We start from the raw sequence: 16,872 nt of genomic DNA on the forward strand, positions 1-16,872 counted from the left end.
GTTAATGGGATGGATTTATTACAAGTATTGAATAATTTGGACCCAGCCTACATTGATGTATTTGATGGCATGTGGTCAACACAGCTATTACGGCATGGATCTGCAACTGCTCTATAAACTGGAGCATACAGTCATTAAAATGAATGAGCACAAGTACTTGTTATGCTGTTTTTAATTATATGTTTATCTCTTTCTCTTTTATACTTCCATTTTATTCATACCACATGTGGTCACATATGGGCCATAGATGTCATCTTAGGGGGTGTAGGCAAACCCTAGGCAACCATCTTACTTTATTTAGGAGCGTATAACTTATTTAAGCAGCAATTATAGGGCTATATATCTTAATTTATATACATATTCCTGATTTTTAGCAAAGTCTAGTATCCAGAGTTGAAGGTATTCCAAAGAGAAAAGGAGCAAATCATCATATATACATTACCTTCTTCATTGGGTGAGCTATCTGTTGTATTCCCAACATTGGCTCAAGGCCTGTATCTTTCACATGGCAGAAAGTGAACAATTTATGCATTTAGTTAAATCTGCTTAACCTGGGTCAAACTACACCCATGCTGGAGCTCTGCCATCGTAAGTGAAAAAGAATTATAGATCTGATAGTACATGTTCTGATGAAGGAGAAACAGTGACACTGGGCAGATCAACAGTTTAACAATGACACAAGTGGCTCCCTCTGAGGACAGGATCAGGTCTATTGAAATGATCAATTTAAGTTTTAAATTATACTTTTAATTATTTAAAATAGAATGTCGGGAGAGCTAAGGAAAAGAAAAACCCTTTGTGTCAAACAGTAATTACATCTGACTTTTCCACCGAAAACTCTAAGTGGTGTAGAACTGTATTATAACTGCTTAAAAGTATAAGGTTCTTTCTTTTGCATAGTTCGTATTGTGCACTGAACTAGATAGCTTTGTTAGTAGGGCACACATCTCTTCATTCCTGGAACCCTGCTTGAACTCTTTGCTTAAATTAATACACTGGTTTTGCACAGTCATTAGTAGGCAGTAACCCTATCAAAATGCACTGCATTTCATTCAGGACAGTTGGCAGTCTCTGCACAAGAGAGACTCCAAAATGAGCCAGCATATAAAGGAGTGGAACGTCTTCAGCTTAGAGCTGAGGTTACCACCAGGGCAAGGAGGGGATTTTCTCACTCCAGCTGTCTGCACCAGAGCTGGTATTCAGTTCCTGCTACTCCAAGACCTGTAACATTGGTGAGAGAAGAGGGAAAAAAAGAAACACAAAAAAAAAAAAACCCAAAACCCAACACTCAAGTGCTCATTTGGAGAACAGCGAATTATAAATAAGACATGTGTTTTAAAAAAATAATAATATATATATTGCTCATGCATCAATCAGCTCCATTTCTGATGCGATGCCAAACAGAGAGGATGAATGAGGGCTCAGCGCAGTCAGGAAGAGTGCAAAAATCAACAGCACTAAAGCTACTTTTCAGGTTAGCATAATCTTCTGTCTGCAAACACTGTCTGTTTTATCTGATTTTTTTTTTTATTGGACAGCTGTGATCTTCTCCTTTCAAAACCTTGTCACTGCTGTTCAGCAGAAATGTAAGTGATATGATTAAGGAACATGGCATCTTGTATAATCGGTCGTAATCATTATCTAGGGGTTTCAGTAACATGACACATGCACAGCAACAGCAGCATCTGCTATGGACTGACAGATATCTCAAGCTCAGGATGATGGAAGCACACTCAGGGATTTGTAAACTTGTCTTGGCTAATGCCACTATCCTGATGTGAACCTGTTGTTGGCTATGCTGCTTAAAGGCCAAAGATTAAAAGTGTTTTATAAAGTTCATCCTATCCCTCATGGACCTATATCTCTGGCCACTGTGGGATGAATTACCTTAGCAGACCTTTCCCACTTTCACTGATAGGATAGTACTTTTGGAAGTAGCTGTAAAGAGCAGAACTCTATTTTTATAGCATTTCCTCACCATGCACCAGGTTGGTCTTTTACAAACACTCAGCACTGGATTAACTGTGTTTCCAGAGGAGTCAACAAAGCTGAATTGCATAGTATACTATATAAGTTACAAACACTAGGGAATGGATTCCCCGCCGCAGGGACATGGGACTGTAACTTGAGAGAGCACTACCGTGTCTTTGCTGCTTGCCTAGAAACTCCGTAGCCTATGCAGGAGCTGAAGACTGCTGGCCCCAGTGACAGCAACTGTATTCTGGACACTTCTTAAGGGAGATATGAAGTCTGTTTCTTCCTCAGCCTGCAGGGACTAAAATCCAGTCTCTCACTTACTGCACATGTTCCCCAAGCACTATTCTATTAAAGCTCTGGGAAAAGTCGAGATGTTTTCCATGCCTCCTTGTTATAACAGAGTCACTGGAAGGCAAATGGCACTGAGCCAGGAGAACAAGCAAATGAGAATCACACCAGAAAGGGGGTACATGCTTTTCTTTTTTAATGTATTTTTTTTTTGTTTTAGCAAAATTTAGAACAGCTGTAGACTGCATTAATTTACTCTGAGGTCTGACTGATTGCCAAGGCCGTGGTTGGGGACATCACTTTTGCACACCAACTCCGAAAATTCATCATTCTTCCATGTCGACATCAGAGGATTAAGACTTGGGCACTGTTCCTTTATTGTGACTCCAACTTTTTGCTTTCACTCACCTCTAGCAGGATCTTGTGTTCAGCCTGCTCCATTCAGCTTTTAGTATCGTTACTGCAACTGTCTGACTGGGACTGTTACAAGCCATCAGCCATTGGGCAGTGTAGGTTAGGCTCTTCTGCAATGGAGCAAACCTTTTTTTATGCAAACACAGCATAACACACCTTTTTCTAAAGGTAGCATCCATCCAGACAGGCTGCTGTAGCAGTATCATTTATTTATTATTATTACACCTCAGTTACGGGAGTGTCAGTATGCAATATTAACAATTTACAGATGCCAAGTAATGTTTATTGTTATTGCCAAGTGACAGCAAAGATTATGTTTGTTATCCAGCAGTTGTGAATAATGACCACATTGGGAAAAGTGGACAATCTTTAAATAGGTTAAATGCTTTAATTGCATCAACTTCTGCATATGTATTTACTTCTACTCCTAAGCAGAATTACAGACCATATTGTACCAAGACATGTTATTTAGGAATAACACAGGCAATTGTCCCCAAAGTATTTATTCCTACTTTACTTTTTTGAAGACTTCATGGATAAGGATGTTTCATAAATTTTAGAACATTATGATCCACATTTCCTTACTCTCACCATGTAGGACTTTATTCCACAAATCATCTCCTCAGTGTAGTTTTTTATTATAGAAATGGGCCATGCTGATTTATCGTGTTTGAGAATCTGGACCACTGAGTTCAAGAGGACGACTATGGAGTCAGGTCCTCATCAGGTTCAGTGATGGTATCAAAATCTGATTCTGCTTCTGCTCAGGGAAAATTGGATTGAGAACTGATGAAAGGAGAGGCAATTAGTTAACCACGTTTATTAAGGAGGCAAATGCAGAATGCAAATGTGCCTGCCTCTTTAAGGCTTCCTCTACTGTTGCCTCATGGAACAAAAAACAAATCATTTTGCTTTATTCTCAAATATAAGCATTCTGAACAATTATTGTGTAAGTGCCAGGATGTAGGTATCAGAATTCGCTCTTCCTTCTTGTTTTCTTGCAGGTCAAGGTGTGAAAGAAAAATATGTGTATAAATAAAACAAGCACAGATCAGATGTAAAAATCCACCTGCTTCATTTATTAATGCGATTCTGTATGCAAAAATACATAATATCATGAATTAGGTAGCATACGAAAGTACAGCTAGGTAAATCTAAACAGAATTTTGATTATATATACATTTGGGAATATAAAGGGTGAGATCAAATGTAATGTAATCAAAGGTAGAGAAAAGAATATGACACAGCAGGGCAATGATCAGAATTTCAGCTCTTAAGCATTACATTTTTGCTGAAGACATTGCCACAGAAGTTACAATAGCTGTTCTCACTTTCTGCATAGACACAAGCAGGTGTTCCTGCCTTTGCTTTGCCTCTGAGACAAATACATGCTAATATTAGCTACCTACTTCCAGTCACCACCAGAAGGAGCTTAGCAGATGATATTTTCATTGGATTGTGCAATAATGTGAAGTCTTCCCTAATCTTATTTGGCACATTACCCATTGGATTTATGGAAATCCTCCATGAACTTTAACCTGGAGGTGTAGCAGTCACATAAACTCTGCACATGTGTGTGTGTGTTGCAGTGGTCATGAGGGATGCCCTTGACTTTACCTGCTGCCAAAGCCTTTGGCTAGGCCTACAAGTAACCCTTAAATCCAAAGGGAAAGAGGTATGAAAATCAGTCTTCCGAACACATAGCACTGTAGCTGATTAGCATGGAGAAAAAAAGAATTAATAATGAGGAGGAAAAAAAAGATAGCCAGAAACTACAAACACCAGGGAGTCTGTTTCAGCGTTGCTTAAAAATAAAGCAACAATAGCAAGACTAGTCATCTCATTAAATAATAATTTGTTATTTCCTTTTAATGCTGCACATGTTCTTTAATGGTTGTGACTTCTTAAGACAGTTTTGACTATAATTTCTGCGCATTTATCAATAGGAAACTTGTATAACTTTTAATGAGTCCTTGAACTGACCACCTGTGAACAAGAGGTATCATAAACCTTGTCTCTTGAAATACAAAAAACTAATTTCAGCATAAGTTTTCCTTGATGTGGCTGATCTGAAGTGGGTTGTGAGACTAGTGGCAGACAGCTCAAGCCTCTATAAAATTAACACATGCCTCCCACTTCTGTCCAATGGTGAGGAGTAGAAGGTGTTCTCATTTCTCACATTTGGAAAGCTGCAGGTAATTAGAGAAAGAAAAAGTCTCTGTTTATGAAATATTCTTTCATTAGAAATGTACATTGATATATTTCTTTACGGTCAGAGTCCAGTCATCAGGAGAAATTTCCAGTTGTTGAAACTAACCTGATGGTCTTTCATGTCTACATGATTTGTAAGCTGGACATCTTGTGACAAGAGATGAGTACGTGCTTTGAGACGGATTCTGGACTCAGGGGAATTTCACTTTCATATGAAATTAAATTAGTCTAACTTAATGCAGAATTTCAGGGGAAAAAGCATGTGAAGAATGTCATTTCATTGCAGCTGAGCTTCCAAGTTTTGCCAGCTCTAACAAGGGTGCTGATGGCTGGTTATAAAAAGGAGCTTTACTGAATTTTGCTCTTATTTGTGTATCATCCATCAGATTTTCCTGTTTCACTTTGACTTCACTGCTCTGATTAAATTTTAATATTTGGGGTTTAGATTACATATCCCCTGGCACGTGTTGCCACATGCAGAGATTTCCTTTAAAACTGTGATGAGATGAAGCTGTATCAATATATTTGGATGAAAAATTTCAAAAGGGATGAAACAAGAATGTTACATTTTCAACAGGGAGTTTTCAAATAGATTGAACAAAAAGAATATTTTGTTCTCAGACACAGAAAGTGTAGATGACGCTTTCAATAGAGCAAGTTTTGTTTCAGCATTTGTTGTCTAACAGTAATGTTGGTGCCTTCAAAGCTAAATATTTTCAAGGCATCAACTTCTTCAAAAGATTTGAAATTTTGCATTTTCACCCCAAAGCAGGAAGAAACAAAATGTCAAAAACTGAATGAAATTTTAATTCCAGGTTTGGACCCAGTTCTTTAATTTTTAGTCCACAGGTGTGGGTTATCTTCCAACTCTGAACATCTTGCAGGAGCTAAATGCATATACTGTAACTCTAATGCCATTCTGGGGAAGACTACAGATACGTTGAATGCATTTCCCAGTATGGGATCTGCAAGGGGGAATGGTGGAGAAGCTGGAAAAATGAGAAGGCAAAATCACCACAAATGCACAAACTGTTTTTACAGAAACACTGGTGTGAGCAAGGTAATTCCGTCCCTTCACTCAAATGGCAATCACATCACAGGTAACACAATGTTTTACTGCTTTTGGCAGCATTAGAGATATAACCTCTCTGTAATGAGCAGATTTTAGCAATTTTTTGTGTGTTGCTGGTTTTTTTCCTTTGATGTTAAACACAAATATTCTAATGTTACTCTTATTTTCTTCTTGCATAAATAAACTGTCTACAGGCAGTGGAAAGAGGTACTTGTTATTGCATTTTTGTTGTGACAATGTCAGAAAAAAAACCATGCTAGGTGTTTTCCAAAGGGCCATCTATGTCCTGACGAACATCCTTGCAGAAAACATAATTGCATCCTTTTAAAACATCATCTTGACGCCACAGAACACTGTGTGGATTTATTGAGTGATTCACTGCACCAGTAACACTGTCCTTTAGTTTTCACACAGTTTTAACGGCAATACATGAAAATTTGGAGCTGCACCGTATTTCCCTCTCTGGCATTGGTCTCAAACGAGCTAGGTCCCTCATTTTTCCATTTGACTTATTAGAATGAATATGCATCAGGAGGAGCCGTCTTACATTTTCCATTCTTCATGTTAAACATAATCTCCCAGCCTGAGTGCTGAATCACATCTCCCGTTTCCTGCTCCAATTGTGCCTTTGCTTGTGTTGCTTTTATTTACCATGTCGGCTTGCACTTTTCTTAACAGTGTTGCTTTTCTTCCTCTTCTAGCAAATATATCCTTTTCTCTACGGCAATTTTTGAGATTTGTGCTCAAGTCAGGGGTTAAACCAACCTTATCAGTATGCATACGTGTGTATATGTGTGCACTTGTGTATGTAATTCAGGTATTTTCTCTTACTGAGCAGGATGGTTGCATTGGAAAGCTTGTAGAAGCGAGAGTGGAACAACAGCACAATGCATCAAAGGGGGAAGGAGATTCTTTTTTTCCATAATTTAGCTGAATGCATCACAAAGTGGCAATTATGTGGCACATTTTTCTTCTAAAAAAATGGCCTCGTTGTGCCTCTAGACAACAAAACAGCATGAAGAAACCATACAGGCACAGCTTGGTTCCAAATAACCATGTTTACCTAATATACACAAATATGCCAGGCCTAACTATATAAATATTGCTGTTCTGACTTATTTCTGGAAGTTTCTAAAACACATAACGTGGGGAGTAGAAAAGAACATTCGTTATTTATTTTCACTGTAGGAAAAGGCAGTAAGCCTCAAGTATAAATATATTAGCAATGTAATAGGGAAAGATGACAGGAGTATCTGTGGAACGTTTTATACCCACTCATGTAGTGAAGAACACGCAATGGAAAAATTCATCTGAGGTGTGCAGCTTGAATTTATATAAGAGGCGTTTTGATTTATCTAGAAAATGTTTTCTGTAGTGTTTAATTTTCATTGATTCTGCCATGTGTTTCTTCTTTTTTTCTGTTATATTCAAGAGATTCTCAGGGTGACATGAAACACTTTTAAGAGAACTATCAGTTATCTCCTTATTCTTATCACTTGAGCAGCTTTTTTCTAGCATTCAAAACTAGTGTTTGAGTTTTAAAGCTCCCTCCCCAGACTGCTGTCAAATGTAGTCTATTGACAGGGAGGTTTTGCTCTGGGGACCTAATGTAGTAGTTGAATGCATCAGAAATTGCAAATGATGCAAAATGTCTCAAAAAAAAAAAATCCCTAACAAGAACTCAGGAAATTCCCTGACCAGAAGCGTGACTGACTTTAACAAATGGCATATTCAAATGTAACAAAAGATAATTTAAGTGTGAATCCAGGGGAGCCCATGACAGATGAATCTCACTCTGTGGCACATGCACCCAGTAATGCTCAGTGTGCCTGTGTCAAGGGCACAGGGCTGAGATGGCGAGTTCTTTCCTGCCAAACCTGGCAGATGATGGGATTCAAGACTGTAAGAGGCTCTCACTACCTGTTAGTCAAGTCTTGACTTGAATTGTTCTGTTGGTGGTTTCCATGAGGATTCTTATGACACAGAGCCACAGCAGTCATTCCTCTGCCACAACCACCAATCCCAGAATTTTCTCCACTTTCAGTTTCTAGGAAAAACAAGGAATTTATAAGGCCTAACTCACCTCTCAACTAGTGCAGAGATCAGTGCTGAGATCTAGCAAATACAACTTCCATGAGATGCTGAGGCAGCCAAAAATTACAATTAGAGTTCATTTCCGTCTGTGCCAATTTTTGGGATGAGGGTGACAACTGGACCGGTAGCTTCATCTCCTGCCTCTCACCCATCTCAATGCTCTGCAGTAGGAGCTGCCCCAAGGCGTAAAACACAGGAGTCCTGCTCAGTGTCCCGGTATAAACTGGTTAAACAGTGGTACATCTGACCCTGTAAAACTAATCGCCATCATTAGAAACAGTACAAAGAAAAAGAGGTGCAAGGAAAAGACACTGGAGGGGAAAAAAAGAGAGGATTTATGAAAAGTGTGAAATGGGAGCACTGTTTGTAGTTTAATTTTAATTTATTGCATTTTTCAAAAACACTTCGAAGTCCTGCATTTTATTACTGTAAAAATACCACCCAAAACATCTCCTCCCCTTTTTGGCATCTGCTTGCTTCTAAAAGACTTTGAAACAACATGATTTGTAGTTTGGCTTTTTGTTTTGTTTGTATTTGGTGGGTTCGCATTTTTATTCCTATTTGTCCACTCTGTAAACTTTGATATCTTCCTCCAGTTTGGAAAAATCAGATTCTGACTAAATGACAGTCTCCTCCTTTTCCAAAAGTCAGAAAATACTTAAAAATTCTGAAGCAGCAAAAAGAAATTTGAAGAAAAATTATAAAAAGAAGGAAAAATAAATCCTTACTGTTCTTGTGCATTTTCTTCCACGCCCAAATATGAAACTCCAAAATCTCCTTAAAAATAACTCTTTGAGAACAGAAGTTTAAAATGTCAATGTAAAGTGATTGTTTTGTAGCTACATTTTACACTCTTACAGAAAAGAAATTATTTCGTGACTGCAAAACTATTCACTCATAAGTACATATTTTTAATTAAAAATAGTTTTTGACAGACATTTTGAGGCAAAACTGAAAGAAAAATGGGTCTAATAAATCCAAAATATAATCAGGCTTAAATGATCTACCGGAAGATTTGCTGAAGAAATTAATATACTTATTTAATATTCAGCAGTAAAAACCAATGGGAGATTATTAAAAGAGAACCCTTCTACGAGGAAACACGAAAAGATTTCATCGGATAACTATTGAGTTAGGAGAAACAATGAATAAAGCAAGAGGGATTCTTCAGGAGAGTTAATGAAAAAATATCTGGTTTTCTACAAAAAAAATCATTGCCCCTCTCAACTGACACCTTTTGACTGCCTCCTCAATTCAGTGCTCTGCTGTTAAGGTGGGGATTTTATGCTCCACTGAAATCGGTATCACCATGGATCTAGTCCAACCACGGTAAAATTTAAGCTGAAGAATTCACTTATTTCTCATTTGTTTGTTTTAATTGAACAATAAGAATTATCTCATCCAGCTGTATAATGGGATGGCTTTGGATCTCTCCCACTTCTTAGACCTATCCTTTTATTTCTTTTCTAGAAATCATAAATCCTTGATCACATGGGTCCAATTGCTTCAAAGCCACTACATCATGAATGCTGGTTTTCCACCAATTTCATTTAGCTTCTATGACTTTTTCCCAGAGTTCTGATCCTTATTCAAATTAAAAGCAAACAAACAAACAAACCCATCTTTATATCCCTTTTCCTTGTCCAGATGCCTTGCAAAACAAAAGCAAATAACAGCTTTGATCTAGAGAAAGCGTGGATTTTCTTTCTTCTTTTACACAGGCAGAGGATATTTGTACAAGTGAAGGATCAGGGTCAGGACAGGCAGAGCTTGTGACTGAAGTTGTCTATCTTCAGGCCATGCAACTCTGCTGCAAGTTTCCCTAATGCCTTGGCAGTAATCCATTGCCTGACCTGGAGACACTGAGCTGAGAGAGAAGCCAATTAGGTTATAACCTGAAGTTGGTTCAAACAGAGGTCCCGAAGGTGAATGCTGGCTGCCTTATCCACTAAGTTGCCTTGAACTGCATGTGGATTAAATAGGAATGGGCTCTTTTCGTCAAAAATCAGAATTTGCCTAGCAATCAGAATGGCATAAAATATTGGGGGTAAAAAAATACAATCACAAAAATTGCTTCCTATGCAGTAGAAAAGCTACTTTAGGCAAATTTATCTTCTCTGCTGTACTGCTTTGGGTAGATTCTGTAAGAATATGCTAATTGCACCATTTCATTAGTAAATCTCCTGTTTTATTCAAAAGTGTATATGTAAACAAGAAGAGTATTCAGGGAAAAAAACATACCAATGTGTTTGCATTTGTTGAAACGGACAAACCATGAATGAATGCTAGAACAGCATTTGGAATTTCCTCTACATTCCCCTGTTTTCTTAGTACATTTGGCAGGGGATAAAAATAAACAAAAATTAGGACACGAACACGGAACCTCAACTTCCATAAATTGGCACAACTCCATCCAACTCCATGGAGCTGCTTTGATTTATATCGATCGAAGAGCTGGCCTCAAGGTTTATAGAAGTAATGGGAATGGGAGAATTTCAGCAGTGGAGGGGAGATCTGCTGCGGGGAGCAGCACATGCAGTGCGTGGCCGTGACTGCTTACACACTAATTAAACCAGTTTTTTATTTTGGTACTGGAAAGATGGTTAAAACCATCTGTTTCTCTTTAGAATAATCTACTAGCTAAGAAGGAAATGTGGTCAAGATTAGATCTAGGTGATAAATAGCTGTTTGGGGCTTTTTTATTCTGTGGCTAAACATAAAGATCCAAGTAACATTTGCGTCAATTCTTAAGTACAGATGTAAAGGTTTATTGCAATGTGACAAACCAAATGATCTTAGGTTGATTTGCAATGTTTTGCTTCAACCAAAACAGTGATTTAATTTCTTTAGTATTTTATTAAAGCTTCCTTCTTTCTGCCTCTTTTAACCCTTGTGATATGGAAGCATGTAATGTATTTTGAAATAAATGTTGAAAGGAATATTCCCAATTTTTTTACTAAAACTAATTGGTGACTATGACCTCATCTGAGGTCTTTTGTACATCAGGCAATCAACAGGCTGATGCCTCAGTGGAGTGTTCCAGCAAATTACCTGGCACAGCCATTGCAGGGTAGTTGTGCTGGAGCACATCCCTGGAGCTGAATTAGAGGTTGTAAATTGCCTCCACAAATCCCTTTCCTCGTAGTCACTTATTGTCCCACATAAGTAGCTATCATTTTAATTGACAGAGTGTTGTATGAGGGATACAAAATCATGAAAAATATGAAGTGCATCATACAGAGACAAAACATAGCTCCATTGAAATTACACCTTGTCAAGAGGGAAAATATTCTGGTTGGCTGAACATGAATCAAAGAATTTGGAGGACCAGAATGCTGGAATTACCTGGACTTGGAAAGTAAGTATAGAAAAGGACCCAGCTTGCTTATTTAGAAACATCTTTCTCTCTACTTATTACTTATTTTTCTTTTGTGTTGGTCACAAACAAAGGTGATAGTTTAAAAAGGAAAAACAGGGAAGAACTAAAATGGAAATTAACAACTTCTGTTTGTGAAGTGGATAGTCCAGAAGACAGGTAACAGCCCAGAAGCATTCCCCTTGGGAAAACAGCTTGAACCCAGCCAGACTCTAAAGCAATGGCCATCCTTAGGCTGTTCAAGGGCCCAAGTACAGTGAGTTTGTGGGCCGTGCCCTTCCCTCATACGGGCATTTAAGTTGTTCACAGGCTCTCCATTGGCCCTATAAACAAAGATGAATTTCACTCTCTGAACACATCTGTCACGTTAGGGCTCTGACACCATGCATAATGGTGCTTAGCAGTCTCGGTACTGTGCACAAAGAGATTTTTAGTACTATCTTTTCTCTTCTAAAACAAATAATTAAAAAAATACGTGCCTATACCTGTAATCACGGTTCTGCCATCTTACGATGCAAAGCCACAAACGGAATATCCAGTTCCTGTATCGTTCTTGTCTGCGTTTTCTGTTCCAAGCTTTGTATTGCCCTATGAAACACATGCATGAACACATGAATAAAATGAAGATTGGAGGTTATTTTTCCCCTCTTTAAAAAACATAAAAATGAAACATACATGACCAAAAAGCTGGAAAATGTGGCAAATAAAAATGTGTTACCCCTACTGAGTTCTGTTTCATTTTACATCCTGATACCCCTTGCTGACAAGGGAGAAATATCTTACACCACAGGTTCTAGTGGAAGTCAACAAAGTTATTCCTGTCTTAAAGACTAAGGGTGGAAGAATCTACACCTTCATTTTTGTACTAGAAAGAGAGATTAAAAAAGTTTACATCCACTGTTGATTTATTTATTTAATCCATCCACTGATAACACAAAAGCTTCTGCTTTAGCACTTTGCAGTTGATGCTTGACTGAGCTATAGAGCTTACTTTTTTTATACAACCCTGAAACCAGCTTCAACACTGAAACAAAGGCCATGACACTAGAGATTTTCAAGCAGATGGAGTAAAAAATATTGGGTTTGTGTGTATCAGTGCAGTAGGTGTTGAAAATATAAAAAACAGGACCGTTGATCAAAATAATAGATATAAGCATTTCTTAATCTGCAGAAGTCCATACATGTTTGTATCTTCAGTTGTACACACACATAGGAAGACATGCAGAAGTGTATCTCTATCTCCTGAAGTACTTGGCATTCCATATATTTTTCAGCTTTTAGCTCGATTCCATTGACAGTTCAGCCAGAATACCATTCCCCCTTCCCTTGTGGCAAGCTACATGTTAAGCTTTTTTTTTTCTTTACCAGTGCTCTTGTGCTGTTTTCTGTCTTTTGTTTGGGACATGTTTTGTTTTGTTCTCAAAGCAGGAAAATACAAGTTCTCAAATAGATTTTTATTGCCAAAAATCAAGAGTGTTTAAAGTACAGCCAACTTGATGACTTTCTTGATGGTTTTCTTGAAGGGGAGAGGGAGGTTTCTGCTGCTACTCCAAAAGCACTTGCAAGTGCGTTGACCAGCAGAAAAGTCAGTCTCAGGGTGAGGACCAAAAAGACTCCAACTCCCCTTTCCTCTCCCTGTGCTGCAAACCTGAAGGCTCTTGACATCTATGATTTAATCATTAGGACATGCTTTCCTGAGGAACGGCCTCAGCAGGAGGTCAGATTTCAAGGATAACACTTGCACTAACAGAATGGTGTAAAAGAGATTTATTGGCTCGATACAGATATTTATTAAATATATTGCGAGGGCCACCAATACGTTTTCTGCCCTTGCATTCAAAGCACTTTTAAGGAAAACGTGTATCACTATATATAACTTACAGATGAGTAGACTGAGGCATGGCAAAAACGAACAATCTGGTAGTTCAAAATTAATAACTAAGTCAGGAACATAAGTTGCAGGGGAACACCAAACAACTGGCTGCAGTAGCTTGTTTATTATGTTAAATACATTACCCTACCTCAGGACTGAGAAATGTTCCTGAAGGCAAGGCTTTTTTGATGCAAAGCCTCCTAATATTACCCAACTTTGCACTGAACGCCCTGAGAAGTAAGAGTTAACTTTCATGAAAGCCCGTTAGGGCTTTAAAATGTCGTATATGTAGCTTGATTAATGGAAATAGATTAGCAAGAAATATATTTTAATACGGAGAGCATACTTACCAGTGCACTATCAGAGCACAACTGACATGGGACGCAGTCTAAACAAAAGTCAGCAGCTACTAATGAGGCTTGTTAGTGATGCTAATCTATGTAAATGTTATTAATTGAGAACATCTATCTTTTATCTCCAACATTTGGTAATCAGGCAATTAAAAAACAATGACATTCCCGGCGGTTGTTCTCCCAGTTAAAAAAAAGTGATCAAAGAGTCCTGAATAAGGAAAGGGAAAGTCCCTTATCAAGAGCTGGGCCTTGCCTTGGGCTACCAGGCCTCATTAAAGGCAGAAAAGCTCTGTTGATCACCAATTAACCTGATTTGTAGGAACTCTGATAAAGACCTCAAACAACATGAGTTTTCTTAACTATAATAAATGACACAGTTTATTGACAAAAATAAAAACGTTTGGTTTGAAAAAGAACATAAAGGACCTATTCAAATTGCATAGCCCTACCACACACCAGGTCTGAAAGACGTGGGATAGGTTTAACTTCACCACATTGGTGGCATATTATCAATGCCAGATACAGTCAAACCTATTAACAGCCATATACACAACAACCAAATATATACATATTTGGTAGCTGTCACATAAATTTCTGTCATCTCTAGTCATAACAGACAGCAGATTGCATTAATTATGTATGTACTATGCTCATGAATGGAAATTCAGCGCTCTAGGGTGAACTCCATCTCGAGACAAGAAAGTAGGGGAAAAAAAAGGGATATTTTCTTGAGGCTTAATTGGTGGACATTTTGTGATTATACGGTGGGGTGTTTTTTTTCTTCATCTTTAAGCAGTTGCTTTAAATTATCCCCAGTGTAAATTTCCATATGCCTTTTTAACCCATTCTTTCCATTCTGGAGAATTTCACTCTCCCTCTCAGGTATTGTTCATTGTGTCACGACTCGTAGGTAAAGCACTGCAGTGTGACTGTCAACTATAATTGTAATTATTGCCAGCAGTTCATTAATTCACATGGTGATGGCCTGTCCCTGTTTGTCTCTCTAGAGAAAGAGAGAATAACAACTAAATGTTGGGCCTAGAGCTGACTGAAAAAGCAGCACAAATTTGGTACTGAACTCAAGCCTTCTCTGTATTTAAAGGTTAACTGGTTTTATTTTAGCACTACAGCTATTCCACCAAACCTATGTATAGTGAATGTATCTCCTACATTGTCTGCATACTAGGGATCTTGCCAGCATTAGAATGTCTTATCAAATGATACCCTGGGCTTACATTGTCTTATATGCAAAATTTTAAGTGTTCTTTAAGTCTTAATAGAAGAATACATTTGCTACTAAATAAGACTAAACCTGCCTTATTAGGCCTGTTGAGTAGCCAATGTCCATTATCCTTATGGGCCAGATCTGACTTTGATAAGAATCAGATTGGGTCATAAAGTGAAAAAATACCACTGTCACTTTTTCTGACATATCCATTTGACAGATGCAGGACTGTATCACAGATTTATACATCAAAAATTCAGCTCTCTTTTCTTCCTTGTGATGGCTTCATCATTTCTATAAAAATAGTTTCCACTATAAAATATCTTTTCCTCCTCACGTCCGCCGTTTTTAATTCTCTGTTTGTGCCTATTCAGTACAGAACTGAATTAGTGAAGAAAATCATATGGGGAGGTCCAATGCCTTTAAATGAGCAATTTTTAAGAAACTTCAACTCTAATACACAAATTGATGCTATGTCACATTTAGAGGAGAATGCTGGGTATCAAAAGACGTGTCTGAGAAGAAACAAAAAAGAGACATAGCAGTAAGGGTAGCATGAAGTGTCAACAACCCCTTTGAAGCTGAGACCCCTTTTTATTAAGATGATAAAATGAAAGATCTGCTGCTTAATGTTGAAGCACGTGAATATTTTGATCTCGGACGTCATCTATGACTTTACTTTTTTTTGCTTTTTTAACTAATGCATTAGTGCCTCACACACACACACACACACACACACACACACAGAGGTATTGGTTAGTGATACCATGGGTGAGCTTTTATCTTACCATATAGATCTGAGCATGTTTTACAGCAAAGATAATTATCTCTAACCAGTGATTTTGGTTGGTCTTTGATTTAGCTGTTCAAGCAGATGCCACCATAGAGATTCTATTATGCACAAACAATTGTATTTCATTGGTGAGTGCCCTGCATGCCTACCTCATTATTAGAACCCAATTAATTTTTCTTTGTAATAAAATGGAAAGACTTAGAGCTAACAGGAAGGCTAATCTGAAGAAATTTGGACCAACCGCAAAGAGTACCTGGAAGAAGCATAAAGAAAGAAGAGCGGTAATTACGTGACACATGCACACATACAAAAAAGAGCCAACATGAATTGAAGTTTCAGAAACAGGCCCAGGGAGCACAGATCACAATCTGGCTAGATTGCAGAAGTACTACTAAGATGTCTTAATTATATGATTGATGTAAGCTTCAAAAGAAAGCTCAGTATTCACAATGGCTACAAGGTTATGAGTGTTATCTAATGTATAAGAAAACTACCACCGAAGGCAAACACTGCACACGAAACTTGAGACCTTTCTCTTTCAGAACCAATCAATAACGTCTTATTTTTAATCTATATTATGTTTAAGAAAATGTGATGACATCTTTGATTGAAGATCACACAAATAATTATGCTAATAACAACTCACTTTGTAGGATCTACAAGGACTGGATCTACAAGAGCTGTCGTTTGAATTCCTGTGACACAGTATGTGAGGGGACCTGGTTCAATTACCTGATAGAAGTACATAGAGTATTTGAGACAAACTGGGAAAAGCACTGCTTGGGGACATTGATTAACACAGTCTAACACAGTTCTGATTACTTTAATCCAGTGGCTTAGCTCACAAGCAAATTACCTATTTTCAAGATAGTGGGGTTAGCTGACACTGGGAATCTTATCTTGCCGAGAATTCCAATATTTCCAAATATGTTTATCCCCAAATCAGACAAAAAGCCTTCCAGTTTTCATGATTTTATGAACTTTTTTTTCCTTTCAAACTTGTCACTAGAATTTAATTTCCATTCAGTTTCATCATTACACCTGTTAATATCAATGGAAAATGCTAAAGAAAACATAGATTTCATCAAAAGGAAACATTTTTATAATTTTGGGTTAAAAATCAATTAAGACATCAATATAAACCTTTTTTCAGTCAAGCAAATCATTGTATTCCAGAAGGAAATTTCTTCCTTTGA

This window comes from Lathamus discolor, chromosome 8 (genome assembly GCF_037157495.1).
Source record: "Lathamus discolor isolate bLatDis1 chromosome 8, bLatDis1.hap1, whole genome shotgun sequence".
Classification (NCBI taxonomy): domain Eukaryota; kingdom Metazoa; phylum Chordata; class Aves; order Psittaciformes; family Psittacidae; genus Lathamus; species Lathamus discolor.